Source organism: Anomalospiza imberbis, unplaced genomic scaffold (genome assembly GCF_031753505.1).
Source record: "Anomalospiza imberbis isolate Cuckoo-Finch-1a 21T00152 unplaced genomic scaffold, ASM3175350v1 scaffold_47, whole genome shotgun sequence".
Taxonomy (NCBI): Eukaryota; Metazoa; Chordata; class Aves; order Passeriformes; family Viduidae; genus Anomalospiza; species Anomalospiza imberbis.
Genome location: NW_027100078.1, coordinates 157308 through 180986, shown reverse-complemented (window position 1 = coordinate 180986; position 23679 = coordinate 157308). Strand labels below are relative to the sequence as shown.

General features: G+C 52.4%; 2 pseudogenes; one reads left to right on the top strand and one right to left on the bottom strand.

Annotated features, from left to right (window-relative positions):
- Window positions 1-23679, top strand: part of LOC137466906 (zinc finger protein 850-like) — an 807951-nt pseudogene that overhangs the window by 681143 nt on the left and 103129 nt on the right.
- LOC137466908 (zinc finger protein 850-like) overlaps window positions 1-23679 on the bottom strand; it is a 743182-nt pseudogene that overhangs the window by 625444 nt on the left and 94059 nt on the right.

The window sequence follows — 23679 nt, the reverse complement described above, 5'->3', positions numbered from 1 at the left end:
TATTTTCAATGTGTTATAGGGAAAAAGAGAGTCTGATGTAACAATTACATCCTTCTCCATAGCTTTACCAGAGGATTTCAGCACCAAGATCAAGGCATCTCCTCATCCCTCCCATCTGGGCCTCAACTTCCTCTTCACTGACCTCGGTGTCTTCATGTTGCTCCTGTGTGTGCCTGCACTTTGTCCTTTTCTCTCACTCGAGGGAGGATGGAAGCACTGGAAGAGTCAATATCTCAGCCGGGGCCTGCAGATGGTTCCGTGACCCCGGCCGGGCTCGGTACTTGCGGCCGGAGCTGTTTTACCATGGAGGTTTCTGCAGCGGCTGCGCTGGGGCTGTGTCAGGCTGGGCCGCGCTGGGGCAGGGCCAGGATCTCAGCAGCCAGGCCAGAGCACAGCAGCAGCACGGCCGGGGCCCATGGCTTCTCCTCCCCTGCCCGCTGGTTGTGGGCGAACCCCAAGGGCGGCAGAACCTTGGCCGAGCCGGCCCGGCCCAGGGCTGCTCCTGGGGCCCGGCGGATCCTGGCTGGGCCCGGGCTGGCGGCGGGGCAGGGCTCGGTAGCGGCCAGATGTCAGCAACCGCAGCCACGGCCCGGCCCGGCCTCGGCCCCGCGGCCTCCCCTGCCCTGCCCGGCAGCCGATGGGGCCTGGCGGCTCCCTGGGAAGGGGCCCGGCCCCACGGCAGGAGCCGCCCGGCCTGGCCTGGCTGAGACGGGGCTGGGCTGGCCTGGTCACCTCTTTGCTGGCCAGAAGGGAAACAGACCCAGCCAGGCTTCTCCATCTTTAACTTGTGTCTTCACAGAGGCGTGTGCAGTTTCTTTAGTGGTTTAACAGATTGTCAGCTCTCAAAGCTAATTACTGATTGGTTTTTTGTCAGACACAGAGGAAACTGTTAGCAGCTTCTCTCAGGACATCACTTCCGTGATGCAAAACCACCACAACAGCACAGAGCACAGAGCTCCTTTGTCCATATGTAGTGATCATGTGCCCAAGGCCCCAAAACCCCACCTTGGGAGATCTCTGGGCACTCTCCGAGGTGTTTTCAAATGAAAACATTCAGCTCATAATCTAAGAAAATCACCAGAGGATTGGGCCAGCCTGACCTGTCTGTCCTGGCTACTTTTGCCTGGGAGCAATCCTTGGATATACACAATTTGGGAGGCCAAATTCTAGTTTTTGCCATGGTCCTTGGCATGAAGGCTGGGATTTTTCCATAGGAAGGAAGGAACAGAGCCCCACTCTTTCAGGGGCAGATGAGAGGTGACCACCAGAGGCAAAATCCAGCCAGAGCTGGCAGGTTTTCCTCTGAGAGATACCTTTGCATGGAGGAATTTTTTAGGAAGCTAACAATTTTAGCAATGGGCATCTGAAAAGAGGGACAGTTCTTTTCCATAGCAAGGAAAGCACAGAGCCCCAGTGCTCCAGGAGCTGATGAGAGGCAGCTCTTGGCATTCCAACATCAGCCAGAGCTGTCAGGTGGCCCCTGGGAGGCCAAGCCAGCCAGACCTGTTCCATGTTCCCTCGGTTCCATGGGGCCCCACAGTGTCCCAATGGTCCCTTGCTTCCATGAGGCCCTGAGGTGTCACAATGCCCCCTTGGTGACACGAGGCCCTGAAGGGTCCTAATGGCCTTCATGGTTGCATCAGGCCCCACAGAGTCATAATGGTCTCTGGGTCCATGAAGCCCCGCTGTGTCACCATGGCCCCTTGGTTCCATGGGCTCCAGTGGTGCCACAATGATCCCTTTGCTTCCATGAGGTCCCCACCGTGTCACAGTGATCTCCATGGGAAGGAAAGAACCGAGCCCCAGTGTGGCAGGGGCAGCCACCAGAGGCCAAGGCCAGCCAGACTTGACGGTACTGGCAGATTTTGGCTGGGAGCAACCCTTGGATATAGGGAATTTGGGAGGTGGAACCCCAATTTTGGCCATTTCTGCATAGATAAGAAGGACGGTTCTTTTCCACGGGAAGAAAAGCACAGAGCCCAAGTGTTTCAAAGGCAGAAGAGGAGAGAGGTGGCTCCTGGGAGGCCAAGCCAGCCAGACATGTTTGTCCTGGCATCTTTTGTCATGGAGGGATCCTTGGATATATGGAATTTGGGAGGAAGAATCTCAATTTCGACCATGGACACCTTGGGAAGACGGACAGCTCTTTTCCACAGGAAGGAAAGCATCGAGCCCCAGTGTTTTGAGTCAGGTGAGAGGCAGTTCCCAAGAGGCCAAGGGCAGCCAAACCTTTAAGTCCTGGCTGCTTTCACTGGGGAGCAATCCTTGGATGTACGGAGTTTTGGAGGTGGAATTCCAGTTTTGGCCATGGCCCATGGAGGAGAAGGACAGTTCTCTCCCATAGGAAGGAAAGCCCAGAGCCCCAGTGCTTCAGGGCAGGTGAGAAGCAGCCATCGACATGCCAAGGTCTGCTGGACCTGTCAGGTGGTCCCCAGGAGGCCCAGCCAGCCAGACCTGTTCCATGTTCCCTTGTTTTCGTGTGACCCCACAGTGTCCCAATGGTCTCCTTGGTTCCATGAGGCCCTGGAGTGTCACAATGTTCCCCTTGCTTCTGCAGTGTCACAATGGCCCTGTGCTTCCATGGGGCCTTGCAATGTCACAATGGCTTCGTGGTTCCACAAAGCCCTGATGTGTCACAATGGCTCCTCGGCTCCATGTGCCCTCGCTGTGTCACAACGGCTCCTCTGTGACACCGTGGGCTCCACAAGGTCACCATGGACCCTTGGTTCCTTGGGGCCCCCGTGTTCACAATGGTCTCCTTGATTCCATGGGGCAGCACAGTGTCACAACTGACCCATGGCTCCATGAGGTTCTGTAGTGTCACCGTGGTCGCTGTCAGAGGCTGGATGAGATCGATGTCCCGAGACACCTTGGGATGCTCGGAATGCCCATGTGGGGCCAGGAGCGGGTCAGGCCTTGGTTTGTGGTGGGACAGAGCCCCGCCCCCAGCCCTGGCCTGGCACAGCTGTCAATCACATGGAAGGGACGGTGTTAACCCAGCTCTGATTGGCTAAGCTGTCAGTCAATCACACAGCAGGCAGTGCTAACCCAGCTCTGATTGGCCCAGCTGTCAGTCAATCACACACCAGCAGCTGGTGCCTTCCCTGACTCTGATTGGGCAAGCAACTGGCAGTCCCACCCCAGGGGCGGGCCCATGAAGGCCCAGGGGTTTAAAAGCCGGAGCACGAGGCCGGCCCATGGTCTGGATCCTGCCTTCTCCTGGGGTTCCTCTGTTAATGGTGCTGAAACCTGAGCAGGTGGTGCCTCTGTGTGTGTCTTTCTACAGATCTTCTGTCTTTCTGTTGTTCTCTATTTCTTCTTCTTCTAATCCTACTTACCTGGAACATTTTTGGGTAACTTAACATCTTAAGGGTTAAAGGTTTTTAGGTAAAATGGGTTAAGTTAACAAAATTAATGCTATGGTAAGAGTTTTATGCTGCAGTGGATGTTGTATGAAACTCTTTGCTCAAGTTCCTTGATTGTCTATATTTTGTCAGTAAAATTTTGTGTTATTTTGATCTCTTAGCTCCATTGGTTAGAGCATGGTGCTGGTATCACTGAGGCTGTGGGTTCCATCCCTGTGTGGGCCATTCACTAAAGAGCTGGGTCTCTTCCTACCAAGAAAACTCTTTCATCTGGCCACGGTGAGAATATCTGGTTGGTGTTTCTCCTGTGCACCAAACTCAAGTAAAGAAACCTTTGGTGACCCCCAGCATTTCAGTGTTCTGGGGTGTTACAGCCCTGCAGGCTCACAATGGCCTCTTGTTTCCATGAGGCCCCACAGTGTCACACTGGCCCCTTGGTTCCATGGGCCCCAACAGTGCCACAGTGATCCCCTTGGTTCCACAACTTCCCACAGTGTCACACTGGCCCCCTGGTTCCATGAGGATCTGGAGTGTCACACAGGTTTGTGACATTTGTCCTTGCTGCCCCTCAAATCCCACTGTTGAGAGCTGGCATGAAAAGTACTGCATGCACAGCGGAGAGTCCTGGAAGGTGCTGGCAAGAGCGTCCTGCGGGAACAGGGCTCTGGGCTCTGGGCGCTGGCTGGAACAGCCTGGTTTTGCTGCAGTGACCACAGGCAGGAGTTGAGGCAGGTGAAGAGGCAGCAGGCAGCTTGTGTTTGTAGAGGGCCTGGGGCTGCCCCTCTGAACCTCCACCTGGAAACACACTTGGGGGAATATGAGCTACAGCCAGAGTGCCTGTCCTGAAAGGACCTGAAGTCATTCAGCCTTGCCAGCTTTTCTTAAGAGTGTGTTGGTGTTCCCCAGGACAGTTACACATTTGGGGAAATGCCTTTGGAGGAAAGGGGCTTGCTTCTCAAGGAAAGTGCTTCCCAGGGAGCGCCCAGCGAGGCAAGTACAAGTGTCCTCCTTTGGCTCTCTGTGGTCCTTTCACTGCCTGAGGCCCGTTGCACTTGGCAGAGGGGCAGGGCAAGGGAGAAGGCTGTGAAGAGCAGGTTTGGCATCCGCCTGGACCTGTGGAGACCAACCCAAGCACCTGCAGCAGGGTGTGTTCCCCCCTTTGGACAGAGGCGTGAGCAGGAGCGTCTCTGTCCAGCCATGAGCCCCAGAGCTCTCTCTGAGAGCTGTGAATTAAAAGGCCTTTACACACACACTTTTCACCTCTTCCCTGTCTGCTGTGTTTCAACTCTTGGCAATGTGCATGTGGCTCTTGCTTGGTGGAAGCTGCTGTGGCCCAGGGCCAGCACAGAGCTGGGCTGGGTGGGCCAGGCAGCGTGGAGAGTCTTGGCTGATCTTGGTGTGTCCCTGGCCTCAGAAAAGGCTGGGAAGGTTTGCCTCCCAAGGCGTCCTGCTCATTGGCTCTCCCTGTGCACCCTGGAGAGAACAAGGTAGGCATTTCTGGCAGCTGGGCATCAGCAGGCCTGAAAGTGGGGGTGTGTTGTGGAGCGAGCCCAGCTGAGATACCCTGAGAGGAGCCCAGTGCTCCTTGCTCCCCTGTGCTGACACGTGTTTGTCTGGTTTCGGGATGGCCCTGGCTGTGTGAGGGGTGCTTTGTGGACACGAGACAGCCGGTCCTGTCCCGCTGGGTCCCAGCAGTGCCTCACAGCAGTCCTGCATCCACGTCAGGATGCTGGCCAAGAGAGGTCCTGGAAGCTGAGGCAGCTGATTTTAAGCTTGTGCAGGTGCCTACAGGCCAAGGCCAACGGTGTTCCCTCAGGATATAGCAGTCCTGAGGGGTCTCCCTCATTCAAACAAATCATCAGACAAATGCATTGTCAGCCAAAAGCCCTTTTATTGACCTGGCAGGAGGGCAGGGGCCTGCACCCACTGAAATGTTTCTCCACCATGTATAAATTTCAGTGGGTTGATGTAGGAGTTGTATCAAAATCACCATCCATCTTTACACTGCTGAGGTGATTCCATAGGCAGGCGGTTGGAAATACATTGTGTCAGATTCCCATACTTGAAGCTGATGTCCAGGCCCTGGTCAGGACCGGTCTGGATGCCCCAAAGCAGCACAAAGTCTTCCTCAGGGCTTCCCTGCACAGGGCTGATTCCACACTTGCCCTTAGTTCTTCTGGTAGACTGTGTCTGAAGCTTTTTGTCAGGTCACTCTCATGTCAAGTTAGGCCTGCCAGGTTTTTGTTATGCTAACTGGTGCTAAGTACTTAGGCATGTCTGTGCTAATTACTTGTTTACTCATGTGAATTGCTTGTGCTTACTTATGTCAAACCAAGGCCTTGTTCCATCCCCAAAGGTGCCTGAGGCCACCCGCTCCTTGTGGCACCAGTTGCTTTCCTGTGGGATGTTCTACCCACCCAGGGTAAAGAGGGAGCTGCAGAAAGAGCTTGCCAGGCTGCTCTCCATCCTTTCCCAGCACTCCTGGTGAAGTGGAGAAGTCCGAGCTGAGCGCAAAGGTGCAAATGGAGCAGCCGTGCACAGGAAGGCTCGGTGGGAAGGATGATCCAGGATCCATAGGCCTGGCAGCCTGAGCGTGCTCCAGGGGAAGGCCTTGGAGTAGATCCTCCTGAGTGCCATCCCACGGCACCTGCAGGGAACCAGGGCGTCTGCTGGAGGGTGGGAAAGCTCTGCAGAGGGACGGGGACAGCTGGGGCTCCTGGCGGGGTGTTGAGGGCTTCTGTGTGGGAGTTTGGGGGGCTTGGTGCTGGTGGGGTGTTGGAGAAGGAGTTGTCTGGAAGGTGAGAGGTCTAGGCTGGAATTTGAGTCAGTTTGAAGGCAGCATCTGTGCTTTGGCACAGCTTTGGTTACGGAGGCCAGAAGGAATATCTGTGACTTTTCCCCTTCATGGTCCTGATTGTCCTGCAGGGAACAAGAGGGGAGAGCTGTGCTTTACTGGCCACTCAGATCTCTGTACCAGGGGGAGGATTAGCCCTTTTGCCATCTACTCAATTCTTTGAGCTACTTTTCTACCACTGAGTGGACTTTGATTTCTTGACAGCTTTTATTCCTTAAGAGAATTAGGATATGATCATCCATTCATAGAAAACCAAAGAATGGCCCTCAGTTTTTCCCTTTTTTGTGTAGTGCTCTGTTCTTTAAAGTGACCCTCAGTGGATGAGGTTAAGGCAAATGAGTTGCTGCTTTGAGATGGGAAGCAAAATTCCAACTCTTCACCTCCTCAGGCCATCCCTGTTCATTTGGGAAGTTTGCAACTTCTTGGAACTACTTGAGTTGAGCAATGGGAAGTAAAGCTTTCCTGAACTGATGAGTCTTACTTGCCAGATTCTTCTGTGCCTTGGCCGCTATGGTGTTTTTGTGCTGAAGGCAGAAACTTCAATGAGAAAATAATTTCAGCATGGTGTAAGAGCTTCTGACAGAGAACAAGTGTTGCCAGCGTTGCTCCAGGTGCTCCTGCCAACCGCCCCTGCAGGCAGGAGCGCAGCCCCCAGTGCACGTGGGCTTTGTCTCCCTCTGGCACAGGAGCCTCCCATGGGCACAGGTCTCTGGGGCAGGAGACGGGCACCGGTGCTGCCAGGGCTCGGGGGGTGGCAGGTCTGCTTGGGCAGGGACGCTGCCACACCTGCTGATGTCAGCGCTCCCCGGGCCCCAGGGGTCAGAGCAGCATTCCTGCCCTGGCCCACACGTTCCTTGTCCGTGTCACATCCGCGGGTTTAGGATGGCCACCAGCCGGGACGTGTCCCAAAGAGGCCGTGCCAGCTTCTGTGAAGGCCCCGTGCCCTTCCCAGCGCGGCTGCGTCGGCAGCCCTGGGGGCTCCTTCTGCTGCCCTGAGCCTGCAGAGCAGGGCAACGTTTGCTGATGGTTTCAGCCGTTCGTAAAGATCCTGTCGGGCTGTCTTAGACACTTGGGGTGAGGGATTCCTTCCAACCTGAGCCACTTTGGGTGGGCTGGGGGTGGCCCCAGGGCAGGAGGCAGCGTGTGCAGGGGCCCTTTGTGACACGGTGCAGCACGGTCACCGTGGCATGGAACGGGACAGCGTGTCCAAGGGCCCTTTGTGACACGGGGTGACATAGGAGCTGGCGGTGACAAGACCACGCCACAGTGCTCGGAGCACGTGACGGGACAGGACAGGACAGAGTGGTGCCGTGAGCAGCCCCCGCACAGCACACTCGTTCGTGTCTGACCCGGAGCTTTTCCGAGGTGTTATTCCTGCAGCTGACCTCGAGGCCTGACCACAGGACTTGGTGACCCGTGGCCTTCCCGAGGCTTCTCTCCTGCAGGTGTCCTCGAGGGCAGACCTTGGGACTTGGTGCCCTGGAGGCATCTCCCATCCCTGCCACCGGTGCTCTCGAGGCCAGACCACAATCCTTGACAGGAGTCTCCTGTCCTTGTGGCAGGAGCCCTCGAGACCAGAGTGCAGGACTTGCTGTCCTGTAGCCTTCCTGCGGCTTCTCTCTTGAAGATGCCTTCCAGGCACGACTGCAGGCCTTGCTGACTCAGAGCTTTTCCGAGGCATCTCTCCTGCAAGTAGCCACAAATCCAGTCACTGACATGGAGCAGAGACCCCCGAGAGTGCCCCAGCTGGCCTGGGTGGAGGAAGAGGAAGAAGGCCCTGGAGCTGGCCCAGCACAGGAGACTGAAGAGGTGGTGCAGTTCAAGCCTCAGCAGGAGGATGAGTGGCAGAGCTGTGCTGCTGGGCTGGTGGCTGCAGCCAGCTTGGCCACATCCCATCCCATCCCATCCCATCCCATCCCATCCCATCCCATCCCATCCCATTGCATCCCATCCCATCCCATCCCATCCCATCCCATCCCATCCCATCCCATCCCATCCCATCCCATCCCATCCCATCCCCTGGGCACTTGCCCATGGACAGGACTAAAGAGGGGCCAGGCAGACACCCCACAGTGCCCGTGCTCCATCCCCTGGGGCATCCCAGGGCTGTTCCTGCCTGGGGAGCGCAGGGCTGGGCTGTGTTCTCCGGCCTCTCCCACAGCCCCTCAGCTCAGGCTGTGCTCGCTCTTTGCCAGGTGCAGCCGTGCAGCGCACACAAGAGCAGGAACGCACCCGTGGCCTCTTCCCCAGAACAGCACAGGTACCTGCAGCCGTCCCCAGCTGGGCTGGGCCTGCTGTCACCACGCAGCCGAGCACTTCGCTTGGAGCATTCCGTGGAACATCCCTAGCTTCCTGCCCTTCTCCTACAGCTGGTTTGCAAATTCATCAAGAGGATTCGGGAGGAAGAGACCTGCACCATGGGCACAGGGCTCAGAGCATATTTGCACATCTTCAAAACCAAGACCTGTGCTGCCCTGCTGGATATGCTCGTAGAGGAGGGGTTTTCCAATCCAAAGCAAGTAAGCAGCCTGTGGCCATGGTTTGATCCTCCCAGGAATTGCTTGGCCTCCCAAGTCATGCCTGCTGCTCACTGGAAGCCTTTGAGGCCATGGCAATGTGGTGGGAAGGGAAGCACTTCTCTGGGGAAGCTGGGGACATTCCTCCCTCTGGCAGCTTTCCAAGTCTCCCCGTGCCTTCGCCAGGTGCCTGCCATGGTGAGGTACATCCACCAGTGGCTCATGGCCAGTCAGTTTGCTGAGCACAGGCTGAACAGGGCCCTGCTGGATCTCACTGAAGAACAGCCTGCTGATGTAGTAATGTGTCCTGGTTTGGGGCAAATTTGGGAGAAAACCTGCGGAAGGAGCCCCCAGAAAGCAAATCCCCCCACAGTTCCTTGCCTACCTGGCTCGGGAAGAATTTCCTCAGAGAGTAGTGGAAACAACCTGTTTATTGAGCAGGCAAAGCCCCCCCCAGCAAAAAAAATGAACAACACCAGATGACAAAAACTCTTTCACCACACTGAAGAGATGACAAATTCAGAAAGTCTCTGCTGGGAGTGGTTGCCCAGTTACTGGTCTCTGGCACTGGGGGTGGCTGCTGCAGGTCACAAAATGCTGGCTCTCGGTGTGTCTTGGTGTTTCCCAGGTCCCAGTCCTGAGCAGGTTCAAATGGTATTCAGGAAAGGGAAAGAAAAAAAACAGTCCAGGGTAAAAATTGGATTGCCTAGCTAAACTAACTAATAAGCAAAAGCAAGGGCAAAAGCAAGAAGCAAAAGCAAGAGCAAAGTGAAAGCAAGCAAACCAGCAAGCAAGCAAGAAAGCCAGCAAGCCCTAGCCTCTCCTAGACACAGACTTTGGGGAGAGGTGAGCTGGCTGATAACAAGACAAAAAAAACCTTCACTATTTGGAGTCAGTCCTGAAGGCACATAACATAACATCAAGCATAAACAGAACACATGATTGGGGATACAAGCACCATAACGTCACCCTAGGACATTCCACCCCTTATCTCCATATCGTCAACATAACTACCAAACGTCATGTAAAAACTTCATCAAGTTAAAACTTCCATCTTTCACTTACTCAGACACATTTCCTTCCATCTCACTTGCTCAAACCTTTGACACACATTTCCTTCTATATCACTTGCTCAAACCTTTGACACTTACACATATCCTTCTGTCTCATGTCTGTGTGGTTTAATGTAAAGACAGTGGCAGTAACATCCAACAAACAGTGATATTTGCATATGAGTCTCACCCCACAATCAGATCTCCCTGAGGTACACATCACGTTCTTCCATATTTCTGCATTATTCACCATGTACAACCTGGTCCCTGAGCAAAGACAGTCCCACCAATGGGTTTGTCTGTACTCGAGGCAGAATTGATCCACACTGTCTTCCCTAACAAACCTCTGATATGCGCCACTGGGTCTTTATCTCTGTCTGCTATATTCAGGGACTCAGACTGGGCAGGACCTGCTCCATTGGTGGAACCTCGGGTGTCAACTAACCAGGTGGCCTTTGCTAAATGCTGCTCCCAGTTTTTGAAAGATACCCCACCCAATGCTTTCAGGGTGGTTTGTAAGAGCCCATTGTACCTCTCCACTTTGCCTGCAGCTGGTGCATGGTAGGGGCTATGGTGCACCCACTCCATGCCATGTTCCCTAGCCCAGGTGTTGATAAGGCTGTTCTTGAAATGAGTCCCGTTGTCAGACTCAATCCTCTCAGGGGTACCATGCCTGCACAGGATTTACTTTTCAAGGCCCAGGATGGTGCTCCGGGCAGTGGCGTGAGGCACAGGGGAGGTCTCCAACCATCCCGTGCTGGCTTCTACTATTGTGAGCACATAGCGCTTGCCTTGGCGCGTCTGAGGCAGTGTGATGTAGTCAATCTGCCAGGCCCCTCCATACCTGTACTTGGACCACCGCCCACCATGCCACAGGGGCTTCACTCGCTTGGCCTGCTTGATCTCAGCACACGTCTCACAGTCATGGATAACCTGAGAAATACTGTCCATGGTTAGATCCACCCCTCGGTCTCGTGCCGACTTATAGGTGGCATCTCTGCCCTGATGGCCTGCGGCATCATGGGCCTATTGAGCTAGGAACAACTCCCCCCTTGTGTTGCCAATCCAAGTCTATCTTTGACACCTCTATCTTTGCAGCCTGATCTACCTGCTGATTGTTTTGCTGCTCTTCATTAGCTCTACTTTTGGGGACATGGGCATCTATGTGGCGAACCTTCACAGGTGGTTTCTCTACCCGGGTAGCAATGTCTTTCCATTCTTCAGCAGCTCAAATTGGTTTTCCTCTACACTGCCAGTTAGCCGTTTTCCATCTCTCCAGCCAGCCCCACAGAGCATTGGCTACCATCCATGAATCAGTGTAGAGACAGAGCTTTGGCCACTTCCCCTTTCTGCAATGTCTAGGGCCAGTTGAACGGCTTTGAGTTCAGCAAGTTGACTTGATCCACCTTCTCCTTCAGTGGCCTCTGCGACCCAATGTGTGGGGCTCCATACGGCTGCTTTCCACTTCCGATTTATCCCAATGATGTGAAAGGAACCGTCAGTGAAAAGAGCGTAGCGTGTTTCCTCTGCTGGCAATTGGTTGTATGGTGGAGCTTCTTCAGCCTCTGTCACTGGTTCTTGTTCTTCATCTGTGACACCAAAACTTTCACCTTCAGGCCAGTTTGTAATTGCTTCCAAAATCCCAGGGCGATTCAGTTTACCAATATGGGCATGCTGCGTGATGAGAGCAATCCACTTGTTCCATGTAGCACTGGTGGCATGGTGGGTGGAGGGAACCTTTCCTCTGAACATCCACCCCAGCACTGGCAGTCGGGGTGCCAGAAGTTGTACTTCCTTACCAGTCACCTCTGAGGAGGCTTGGACTCCTTCATAGGTGGCCAAGATTTCATTCTCTGTTGGGGTGTAGTTTGCTTCAGACCCTCTGTAACTTAGACTCCAGAATTCCAGTGGTCGACCTCGAGTCTCATCAGGCACCGTCTGCCAAAGACTCCAGGACAGTCCATGGTTCCTGGCTGCAGAGTAGAGCACGTTCTTTACATCTGGTCCAAGGGCTACTGCATGAGCAATTTCCTGCTTAATCTGGGTGAAAGCTTGTTGCTGCTCAGGGCCCCAGTGGAACTCGTTCTTCTTGCGGGTGACCAGGTAAGAGGGCTCACGATCTGACTGTACTCAGGAATGTGCATTCTCCAAAAGCCTATGGTGCCTAAGAAAACTTGTGTTTCCTTCTTATTGGTTGGTGGGGACATAGCTGTGATCTTGTTGATGACATCCGTAGGAATCTGACGCTGTCCGTCTTGCCACTTCACTCCCAAGAACTGGATCTCTCAAGCAGGTCCCTTAACTTTACTCTTCTTGATGGTGAAACCAGCTTCCAGGAGCATTTGGATGATTTTCTCTCCTTTCTCAAACACTTCTGCTGCTGTGTTCCCCCACACAATAATATCATCAATGTACTGTAGATTTTCTGGAGCCTCACCCTTTTCTAGTGCAGTCTGGATCAGTCCATGGCAGATGATAGGACTGTGCTTCCACCCCTGGGGCAGTCGGTTCCAGGTGTACTGCACGCCCCTCCAGGTGAAAGCAAACTGAGACCTGCATTCTGCTGCCAGAGGAATGGAGAAAAACGCGTTGGGAATGTCAACAGTGGCGTACCACTTTGCTGCCTTGGACTCCAGCTCGTACTGGAGTTCCAGCATGTCTGGCACAGCAGCGCTCAGTGGTGGAGTCACTTCATTCAATGCATGGTAGTCCACTGTCAATCTCCATTGTCCTTCAGATTAATGCACAGGCCAAATGGGACTGTTGAAAGGTGAGTGGGTTTTGCTGACCATCCCTTGGCTCTCCAGCTCTCGAATCATCTTATGGATGGGAACCACAGCATCTCCAGTTGTTCTGTACTGTCGGCGATGCACTGTTAAAGTGGCAATTGGTACCTTTGCTCTTCTCCCTTCAGAAGTCCTACTGTAGTTGGATTCTCGGACAGTCCAGGCAAGGTGTTCAATTGGTGGACGCCCTCTGTCACTGCAGCTGCTATCCCCAATGCCCACCTGAGTCCTTTTGGGTCTTTAAAATACCCCCTTTGGAGGTAATCTATGCCCAAAATGCATGGGGCCTCTGGGCCAGTCACAATAGGGTATTTTTTCCACTCATTTCCAGTCAGGCTCACCTCAGCTTCCACCAAGGTAAAGTCCTGTGATCCCCGTACCACCAGGGATGGAGACAGGTTCTGCCCCCACATGTCTTGATGGGACTAATGTGCATTGTGCACCAGTATCGACCAAAGCCTTCTATTTTTGTGGTCTGATGTGCCAGGCCAACGAATCCACACAGTCCAGAAAACACAGTTTTCCCTAGCCTCTACCTGGCTAGAGGCAGGGCCCCTCTAAGCCTGTTTATCCTTCTTTCCTTGGGCATATGTCTTAGAGCTTCCTTCAAGGGGATCGGACATCATCATCATCATCATCATCATCATACCTGGCAGCTTGGCTATGGGCAACTGGAGCTGCTTTCCTTTTGGTGGAACTTCCTCTCTGAGTCTTGCCTTCCTTCAATTCACGCACCCATAGTGCCAGAGCAGCAGTAGATTTTCTGTCCCATCTCCTCATGTTTTCTCCACAATCACACAGGAAGAACCACAGCTCAGCTCGTGGGGTGTACCTTCTCTCCCCATCTGGGGAATGTCTGTGTTGGATACCAGGGCCTCTAATTTGTACTGCCGAGATTTGGAGAAGGTCCTCTTTAATCTCCTCCCTGAGTTTCTTGTGATTCTCCTCTATCTTGTCTTCTAATTTCTGCAGACGTGTTTCCACTGCTGCAATTCTGGCGTCTGTCGGGCCATGCACAGCGTCTGCATATGCCCAGAGCTTCTTCACCATATTGAGCACGGTCTCGCCCTTCTCATCCTGCTTCATTATTGCTAAAGCAGAAGCAAGTTCATGTGGCTCAAGCCGTACAAGTTTTCGCCACATCACAGATGTACATGGTACCATGTCTGGATTCCTAGTTGTTATTTCATTGGAGAAGATAATCTCTGCCACTGCCATTTCTCTCAGGAGTTGCATCCCTTGTTCTATAGTCTTCCACTGGGTCTGCTGCATATGAAGATCATCTGCACACAGGTATCTTTGTGCTACACTTTCCAGGAGCCGTGCCCAGAGGCTGTGAGGGTTAGCCCCCTTCATCATTCCTTGGTCGATGACAGGATCATGTGACAGGGATCCCAAATGCCTCGCTTCAGTGCCGTCCAGAATTGTAGCTTCACCTGCAGCATCCCAAAGATGGACCAACTAACTAATTATAGACTCATCAGGTCATCAAATGTAATTCTTTCTTAGGCCACGGAGGTCCTTTAGGGAAAAGGACTCAGTATTGGCTTCTGATCTTGTACCAGTTTCTTTGACTCCTGATTTTATGTCAGGAGGCGTTGAGGGTCCTTCTCCTGCATCATAATCATCATCGTCATCCACTGGTCGATCGGTCTTGTCTGTGCACTTTCCACTTGTCGTGCTGGTAGCAACAGCCACTGATTGAGGCTTACAGTCTGGTTTAGCTGCTGGCCTCGAGCCTGGGCTGTTGGCTGCAGCCTGAGTGACTGGGATCGCTGCTGATTTATCTCCCTGCCCCCCTTCCTCTGTCTGCTGCCCTACAGGACCTAGCAGAGTGCGATAAGCATATGCCAGGGCCCAGCTCACTGCAATGATCTTTTTCTCCTTAGAGGTATCATGGCACTTCTCTTTCAGGTACTTTGCCACCTCAGCTGGGTTCTGAATTTGTTCACATGGAAAGTCCCAGACTATAGGGTCAGAAAACTCCTTTAAGATTTGGTCCATTTCCCACACCACTCAGGATTTCTCACACCTGTGTCTACTCCTGGGTCAGGGGTCTCATCAGCCCTTCTAGAAATCTCAGCCCTCATTCTAGAGAAGCTGCAGACTGTGTAGAGAAAGCTTACCAAATTAAATACCAGAAAGATGGTCTCTTTAACATTCAGGGGAAACTGAACATTCTCCAATAGGGATGTAACAGATTCAGAGGAGAAGAAGGAAAGCAAAGGCTGAAAAGCCTCATCTGCTTCTCCTCTAACAAACTGGGTGCACAACCATAACCATGAACCAAACATTCCTGGAACAGACTCCAGCACCTTTATAAACCTCCTGCAAGCCATTACAACCAAGCCCAGCCCAATGGATATTCTGGTCAGTGCCCCTCTACTGCAAAAACTACATATTAGGGACAATACCACAGCTATTTCGGGATAAGAAAATAAACCTAAGGACCATAGAGGTATTAAGACCTCAAAAAACCCTAAGGACCAGAAACACATGCAGGCCTGCACCCCAAGAGACATTATGAATTCAAAAAACATAGCCAGTAACTCTCTATACCAGCCCAGAGTAATTGCAACCAAAATATGATTAGAACAGGGTTTTTTCCACTCTCTCGAGCCATGAGTTGGGCACCAAAATATTTGTCCTAGATTAGGGCAAATTTGGGAGAAGACCTCCAGAAGGACTCCCCAGAAAGCAAACCCCCCACGACCCCTCCCCCACCTGGTTCAGGAAGAATTTCCTGGGAGAGAAGTAGAAAAAAACCCTGTTTATTTAAGAAGTAAAACACTCTCCAAAACAAAAAACAACACCAGATGACAAAACTCTTTCACCGTTCTGAAGAGATGACAAATTCAGAAAGTCTCTCTGGGAGTGGTCGCCCAGTTCTCAGTCTCCAGTGCTGGGGATGGCTGCTGCAGGTCACAAAATGCTGGCTCTCGGTGTTTCTTGGTGTTTCCCAGGTTCCAGTCTGGAGCAGGTTGGGATGGTATTCAGGAAAGGGAAAGGAAAAAAAAAAACAGTCCAGGGTAAAAATTGGATTGCCTAGCTAAACTAACTAATAAGCAAAAGCAAAAAGCAGGAGTGAGAGCAAAGCAAAGCAAGCAAGCCAGCAAGCCAGCCTCCCCTAGACACAGACCATGGTGGGGAGTTGAGCCGGCTGATAACAAGACAAAACAAACCTTCACTTTCAGAGTCAGTCCTGAAGGCACAGAACATAATATCAAACATAAACAGAACACACGACTGGGGATACAAGCACCATAATGTCACCCTAGGACACTAACCGAGGGAGTTCCACTAAAGTGAAGATAGTCTCAACCTCCCATGACCGAGCAGCTGGGTATGATCTGTCAGATCCCATTGAAGGTACCTCTACCATGTATGCCCAGGAAAGAAATAATAACCAGGGTTAGAGCCTCTAGCCAGGAAGAGGCACAGGAAAACTGGATCTTCTGGACAGTGTGGATCCGATGGCCTGGCACATCAGAGCCAAAAAAATGCGACGCCTTAGTTGACCCTGGAGCGCAGTGTACCCTGATACCATCGGGACATGTGAGGGCAGAACCTGTTTCCATTGCTGGGGTGACGGGGGGATCACAGCAATTGGCCCTGTTGGGAGCCGAGGTGAGCCTGACTGGGAAGGAGTGGCAGAAACATCCTATTGTGAGCGGCCCAGAGGCCCTGGGTATTCTGGGCATAGACTTCCTCCAGAATGGCTACTACAAAGAACCAAAGGGACTCAGGTGGGCTTTTGGCATAGCTGCTGTAGAGGCAGAGAACATTAAGCAGTTGAACACCTTGCCTGGACTGTCAGAGCATCCATCTGCAGTAGGACTCCTGAGGGTGGAAGAGCAACAAGTACCAATTGCCACTTTAACAGTGCATCGCCAGCAGTATCGGACGAATCGAGGTGCCGTGATCCCCATCCACAGAATGATCGGTTAGGTGGAGAGCCAAGGGAAGGTCAGCAAAACCCACTCACCCTTCAACAGTCACATCTGGCCTGTGCACAAGTCTCAATGGAGATTGGCTGTGGACTATCGTGCCTTGAATGAAGTGACTCCACCGCTGAACGCTGCTGTGCCAGACATGCTGGAACTCCAGTACGAGCTGGAGTCCAAGGCAGCAAAGTGGTACGCCACTGTTGACATTGGTAACACGTTTTTCTCCATTCCTCTGGCAGCAGAATGCAGGCCTCAGTTTGCTTTCACCTGGAGGGGCGTGCAGTACATCTGGAACCGCCTGCCCCAGGGGTGGAAGCACAGCCCCACCATCTGCCATGGACTGATCCAGGCTGCACTGGAAAAGGGTGAGGCTCCAGAACACCTGCAGTACATCGATGGCATCATTGTGTGGGGGAACACGGCAATGGAAGTATTTGAGAAAGGAGAGAGGATCATCCAGATTCTGCTGGAAGCTGGCTTTGCCATGAAGAGGAGCAAAGTCAAGGGACTTGCCCGAGAGATCCAGTTCCTGGGGGTAAAGTTGCAAGACGGATTGTGTGAGATTCCCACTGAGGTCACCAAAAGGATCACTGCGATGTCTCCACCAACCAGCAAGAAGGAAACACGAGCTTTCCTAGGTGCCATAGGTTTTTGGAGAATGCACATTCCCGAGTACAGCCAGATTGTGAGCCCTCCCTACCTGGTCACCTGCAAGAAGAACGATTTCCTCGGGGGCCCTGAGCAGCAACAAGCTTTCGCCCAGATCAAGCAGGAGAATGCTCAGGCAGTAGCCCTTGGCCCAGTCAGGATGGGACCAGAGATGAAGAATGTGCTCTACTCTGCAGCTGGGAACAATGGCTTGTCCTGGAGCCTTTGGCAGAAGGTGCCTGGGGAGACTCGAGGCCGACCACTGGGATTCTGCAGCTGAAATTACAGAGGGTCTGAAGCCAAATGCACTCCCACAGAGAAGGAAATCTTGGCTGCCTATGAAGGAGTTCAAGCTGCCTCCGAGGTGATTGCCACAAAAGCACAACTCCTCCTGGCACCCTGACTGACGGCACTGGGGTGGATGTTTAAAGGAAAGGCTCCCAATACCCTCCACGACACTGCTGCCACATGGAGCAAATGGATTACTCTCATCATGCAGCACACCCGGATTGGAAACCTGAATCGCCCTGGGATTTTGGAGATAATTACAAACTGGCTGCTGGTGAGAACTTTGGTCTCACTGACGAAGAGCAGCAGGAACAAGTGACAAGGGCTAAAGAAGGTGCACCATGCAACCAACTGGCAGCATAGAGGAAAACCAATCTGGGCTACTGATGTGTGGAAAGACATTGCCTCTTGGGTAGAAAATGTGTCTGTGAAAGTCTGTCATGTAGATGCCCATGTCCCAAAGAGTCGGGCTAATGAGGAACACCGAAACAAGGAGCAGGTAGATCAGGGTGCAATGATAGAGGTGTCAAAGATAGACTTGGATTGGCAACACAAGGGGGAGTTGTTCCTAGCTCAATGGGCCCATGATGCCTCAGATCATCAGGGCAGAGATGCCACCTCTAAGTGGACACAAGATCAAGAGGTGGATCGAACCATGGACAGTATTTCTCAGGTTATCCATGACTGTGAGACGTGTGCTGAGATCAAGCAGGCCAAGTGGGTGAAGCCCCTGTGGTATGGTGGGCAGTGGTCCAAGTACAGGTATGGAGGGGCCTGGCAGATTGACTACATCACACTGCCTCAGACGCGCCAAGGCAAGTGCTATGTGCTCACAATAGTAGAAGCCAGCACGGGATGGTTGGAGACCTCCCCTGTGCCTCACGCCACTGCCCGGAGCACCATCCTGGGCCTTGAAAAGTAAATCCTGTGCAGGCATGGTACCCCTGAGAGGATTGAGTCTGACAACGGGACTCATTTCAAGAACAGCCTTATCAACACCTGGGCTAGGGAACATGGCATTGAGTGGGTGCACCATATCCCCTACCATGCACCAGCTGCAGGCAAAGTGGAGAGGTACAATGGACTGTTAAAAACCACCTTGAAAGCATTGGGTGGGGGATCTTTCAAAAACTGGGAGCAGCATTTAGCAAAGGCCACCTGGTTAGTTGACACCCGAGGTTCCACCAATGGAGCAGGTCCTGCCCAGTCTGAGTCCCTGAATATCGCAGATGGAGATAAAGTCCCAGTGGCACGTATCAGAGGTTTGTTAGGGAAGACAGTGTGAATCAATTCTGCCGCGAGTACAGACAAACCATTCGTGGGATTGTCTTTGCTCAGGGACCAGGTTGTACACAGTGAATAATGCAGAAATATGGAAGAACACGATGTGTACCTCAGGGAGATCTGATTGTGGGGTGAGACTCATATGCAAATATCACTGTTTGCTGGATGTTACTGCCACTGTCTGTACATTAAACCACACAGACATGAGACAGAAGGAAATGTGTAAGAGTCAAAGGTTTGAGCAAGAGAGATGGAAGGATGAGTAAGTGAAAGATGGAAGTTTTAACTTGATAAAGTTTTTACATGATGTTTGGTAGTTACGTTGACAATTTGGAGATATGGGGTGGAATGTCCTAGGGTGACGTTATGGTGCTTGCATCCCCAATCGTGTGTTCTGTTTGTGCCTGATATTACGTTCTGTGCCTTCAGGACTGACTCTGAAAGTGAAGGTTTGTTTTGTCTTGTTATCAGGCAGCTCACCCCCACCATGGTCTGTCTCTAGGAGAGGCTAGGTTTCCTTGCTTGCTTGCTGGCTTGCTTGCTTTCGCTTTGCCCTTGCTTTTGTTTTTGCTTATTAGTTAGTTGTTTTTTTGTATTGGGGAGTGTTCTGCTTGTTGAATAACAGGGTTTTATTCCACTTCTCTCCAAGGAAATTCTTCCTGAACCAGGAAGGGGAGGGGCCGTGCGGGGGGGACTACTTTCTGGGGGCTCCTCCTGGAGGATTTCTCCCAAATTTGCCCTAAACTAGGACACCTTGGCATGTCAAGGGCTGCTTCTCACCTGCCCTGAAGCACTGGGGCTCTGGGCTTTCCTTCCTATGGGAGAGAATTGTCCTTCTCCTCCAGTGACCTAGGGCCAAAACCAGGATTCCTTCTCCAAATTTCTTTATATGCAAAGGTTGTTCCCAGATGAAATCTGCCAGGAGAGACAGGTCTCACTGCCTTGGCCACCCAGGGGCCGCCTCTCATGTGCCTTTAAGACACTGGGACCATGTACTTTTTTTTCATATGGGAAACAAACATCCATCTTAACTAGGTACCCATGGCCAACATTGGGGATCCGCCTCCAGAATCCCTATATCCAAGGATAGCTCCCAGACAAAAACTGCCAGGGGAGACAAGTCTGGCTGGCCTTGGCTTCCTGAGGGCTGGCACTCATGTGCCTCTGAAACACTGGGGCTCTGTGCTTTCCTTGCTAATGAAAAGAACGCCTCTTCCTTTCCAGGCACCCACGGCCAAAATTGAGATTCCACTTCCAAAATGCCCTGTGTCCAAGGATAGCCCCTAGAGGAAAGGTGCCAGGACAGACAGGTCTGGCTGGCTTGGCCTAAGGGTGGCCACCTTTCATCTTCTTCCAGAACACTTGGATTTTGTGCTTTTCTTCCCTATAGGAAAAAACCATCCATCCTGACCAGGCGCCCATGGCCAAAACTGGGATTCCACCTCCAAAACTCTGTACATCCAAGGATTGCTCCCCAGTGAACGCAGACAGGACTTAAAGGTTTGGCTGCCCTTGGCCTCTTGGGAACTGCCTCTCACCTGCCTCAAAACACTGGGGCTCGATGCTTTCCTTCCTGTGGAAAAAAAACGTCCTTCTTCTCAAGGTGTCCATGGTCGAAATTGAGATTCCTCCTCCCAAATTCCATATATCCAAGGATCTCTTCATGACAAAAGCTGCCAGGACAAACAGGTCTGGCTGGCTTGGCCTCCCAGGAGCCACCTCTCTCCTCTTCTGCCTTTGAAACACTTGGGCTCTGTGCTTTCCTTCCCGTGGAAAAGAACCGTCCTTCTTATCTATGCAGAAATGGCCAAAATTGGGGCTCCACCTCCCAAATTCCCTGTATCCAAGGGTTGCTCCCAGCCAAAATCTGCCAGTACCATCCATTCTGGCTGGCCTTGGCCTCTGGTGGCTGCCCCTGCCACACTGGGGCTCGGTTCTTTCCTTCCCATGGAGATCACTGTGACACGGTGGGGACCTCATGGAAGCAAGGGGATCATTGTGGCACCACTGGAGCCCATGGAACCAAGGGGCCATGGTGACACAGCGGGGCTTCATGGACCCAGAGACCATTATGACTCTGTGGGGCCTGATGGAACCATGGAGGCCATTCTGACCCTTCAGGGCCTCGTGTCACCAAGGGGGCATTGTGACACCTCAGGGCCTCATGGAAGCAAGGGAACTTTGGGACACTGTGGGGCCCCATGGAACCAAGGGAACATGGAACAGGTCTGGCTGGCTTGGCCTGCCCGGGGCCACCTGACAGGTCTGGCTGATGTTGGAATGCCAAGGGCTGCCTCTCATCAGCTCCTGGAGCACTGGGGCTCCGTGCTTTCCTTGCTAAGGGAAAGAACTGTCCCTCTTTTCAGATGCCCATTGCCAAAATTGGTAAGCTCCCTAAAAAATTTCCTCCATGCAAAGGTATGTCTCAGAAAAACCTGCCAGCTCTGGCTGGCCTTGGCCTCCAGTGGTCACCTCTCATCTGCCTCTGAAATAGAGGGCTCTGATCCTTATTTCCTATGGATAAAAAACAGCCTTCTTGCCAAAGATCATGGCAAAAATTAGAATTTGGCCTCCCAAATTGTGTATATCCAAGGGTTGTGCCCAGACAAAAGTAGCCAGGACAGACAGGTCAGGCTGGCCCTTGCTCTGGTGATTTTCTTAGACTATGAGCTGAATGTTTTCATTTGAAAACACCCTGGAGAGCACCCAGAGATCTCCCAAGGTGGAGTTTGGAGGCCTCGGGCACATGACCACTACATATGGACAAAGGAGCTCTGTGCTCTGTGCTGTTGTGGTGGTTTTGCATCACGGAAGTGATGTCCTGAGAGAAGCTGATAGCAGTTTCCTCTGTGTCTGACAAAAAACCAATCAGTAATTAGCTTTGAGAGCTGACAATCTGTTAAACCACTAAGGAAACTGCACACGCCTCTGTGAAGACATAAGTTAAAGATGGAGAAGCCTGGCTGGGTCTGTTTCCCTTCTGGCCAGCAAAGAGGTGACCAGGCCGGCCCAGCCCCGTCTCAGCCAGGCCAGGCCGGGCGGCTCCTGCCGTGGGGCCGGGCCCCTTCCCAGGGAGCCGCCAGGCCCCATCGGCTGCCGGGCAGGGCAGGGGAGGCCGCGGGGCCGAGGCCGGGCCGGGCCGTGGCTGCGGTTGCTGACATCTGGCCGCTACCGAGCCCTGCCCCGCCGCCAGCCCGGGCCCAGCCAGGATCCGCCGGGCCCCAGGAGCAGCCCCGGGCCGGGCCGGCTCGGCCAAGGTTCTGCCGCCCTTGGGGTTCGCCCGCAACCAGCGGGCAGGGGGAGGAGAAGCCATGGGCCCCGGCCGTGCTGCTGCTGTGCTCTGGCCTGGCTGCTGAGATCCTGGCCCTGCCCCAGCGCGGCCCAGACTGACACAGCCCAGCGCAGCCGCTGCAGAAACCTCCATGGTAAAACAGCTCCGGCCGCAAGTACCGAGCCCGGCCGGGGTCACGGAACCATCTGCAGGCCCCGGCTGAGATATTGACTCTTCCAGTGCTTCCATCCTCCCTCGAGTGAGAGAAAATGACAAAGTGCAGGCACACACAGGAGCAACATGAAGACACCGAGGTCAGTGAAGAGGAAGTTGGGTCCCAGATGGAAGGGATGGAAGGAGACACCTTGATCTTGGGGCTGAAATCCTCTGGTAAAGCTATGGAGAAGGATGTAATTGATACATCAGACAATAACGCATTAAAAAGTATGGGGAGATGATTTGTTTAGCAAAGGCCTCCGTGCTAATGTAAGGAAATGTTGAAGTAGCTGTGATCCCATGAGAAGTTTGAACAATGAAAGACAGCAGAGTGATGAGACCCTGAGCCCCCAGGGAGAGAAGAAGACCTCTGTTTCCAGAGATGAAGATGATTTCAGAAATAAAAGAAGAGAACTTTTGCTCTTATACAGCTCATCTTTAAACTAATACCCCATAAGCTGGCATGGCTGATAAACACAGCTGTGGGAAAAGCTGTGAAAAAATGGGAGGGATTTCACAATTACAGATTTTTCCTAGGCAGCTGCTATTCATGGGAATGAAAAGCCATGAGATAACTGTTGTCTTGTGGAGAAGTCTCCATAACATTTACAAGAGGAACTTCTCTTTCTAAGTCAACCAAAGAAAGACTATTCTAGAGGTGGAAAACTGACTGAAATTTTAGGTTTCGTCTCTTTTCATTGTCAGGTTGTATGGAGAGAGGAAGTGTTCTGAAAGTTTTGTTCTGATCCTTATTACTCTTTATTTTAGTTACTATTAATAAACTTTTCTTTATACCCTTTTAAAGTTTTGAGCCCACTTTGCCTTTCTCCTAATATTATCTAAGAAATTAGTAAGTATATTCTAGTGAATGCCCTGGTAATTAGCCAACACTGAACCCACCACAGTAATTAACGCATTGGCCGAGAAATCTCAAATTGGCGAACCAAAGCCAATACAAATCTTCCTGATGAACTGCCTCAGACAAGAAGGAAATCAAGGCACAGCCATGGTTTCTCAGGATTTGTTTGTTCCTCATGAGCCCCGTGGTGCATTTGGAGCTGAGCCCTGGAACCTCAGGGCCCAAGAGGAGATTGCACAAATCTTTGCAGGAGTCTAAGGCAGAAGAAAACCCCAAAGTGTCTCAAAGCATAAATGGGACACAGTGAGGTCCATCCCCAACACAGGTTCCTCATGGACTCCTTGGAGGAGAGAATTGGATGCCAGGATGGCACAAAAACCTCTCAGAGACTCAAATTGCACAAAAACCTCTCAGTGTGGAAAGGAAAATCTAAAGTAGCTTTAAAAACTTGAGTATCTCAAAGCATTCATGAGCCCCACTGAGTGTTGTTCCTGACAAAGCCTCTCCAGGGACTAATTACAGCAGATAATTGGAGGCCATGACTGCACAAAGCTCTCAGAGCCTCCAAGGCAAAAGCAAAAGTCAAAGTGCTT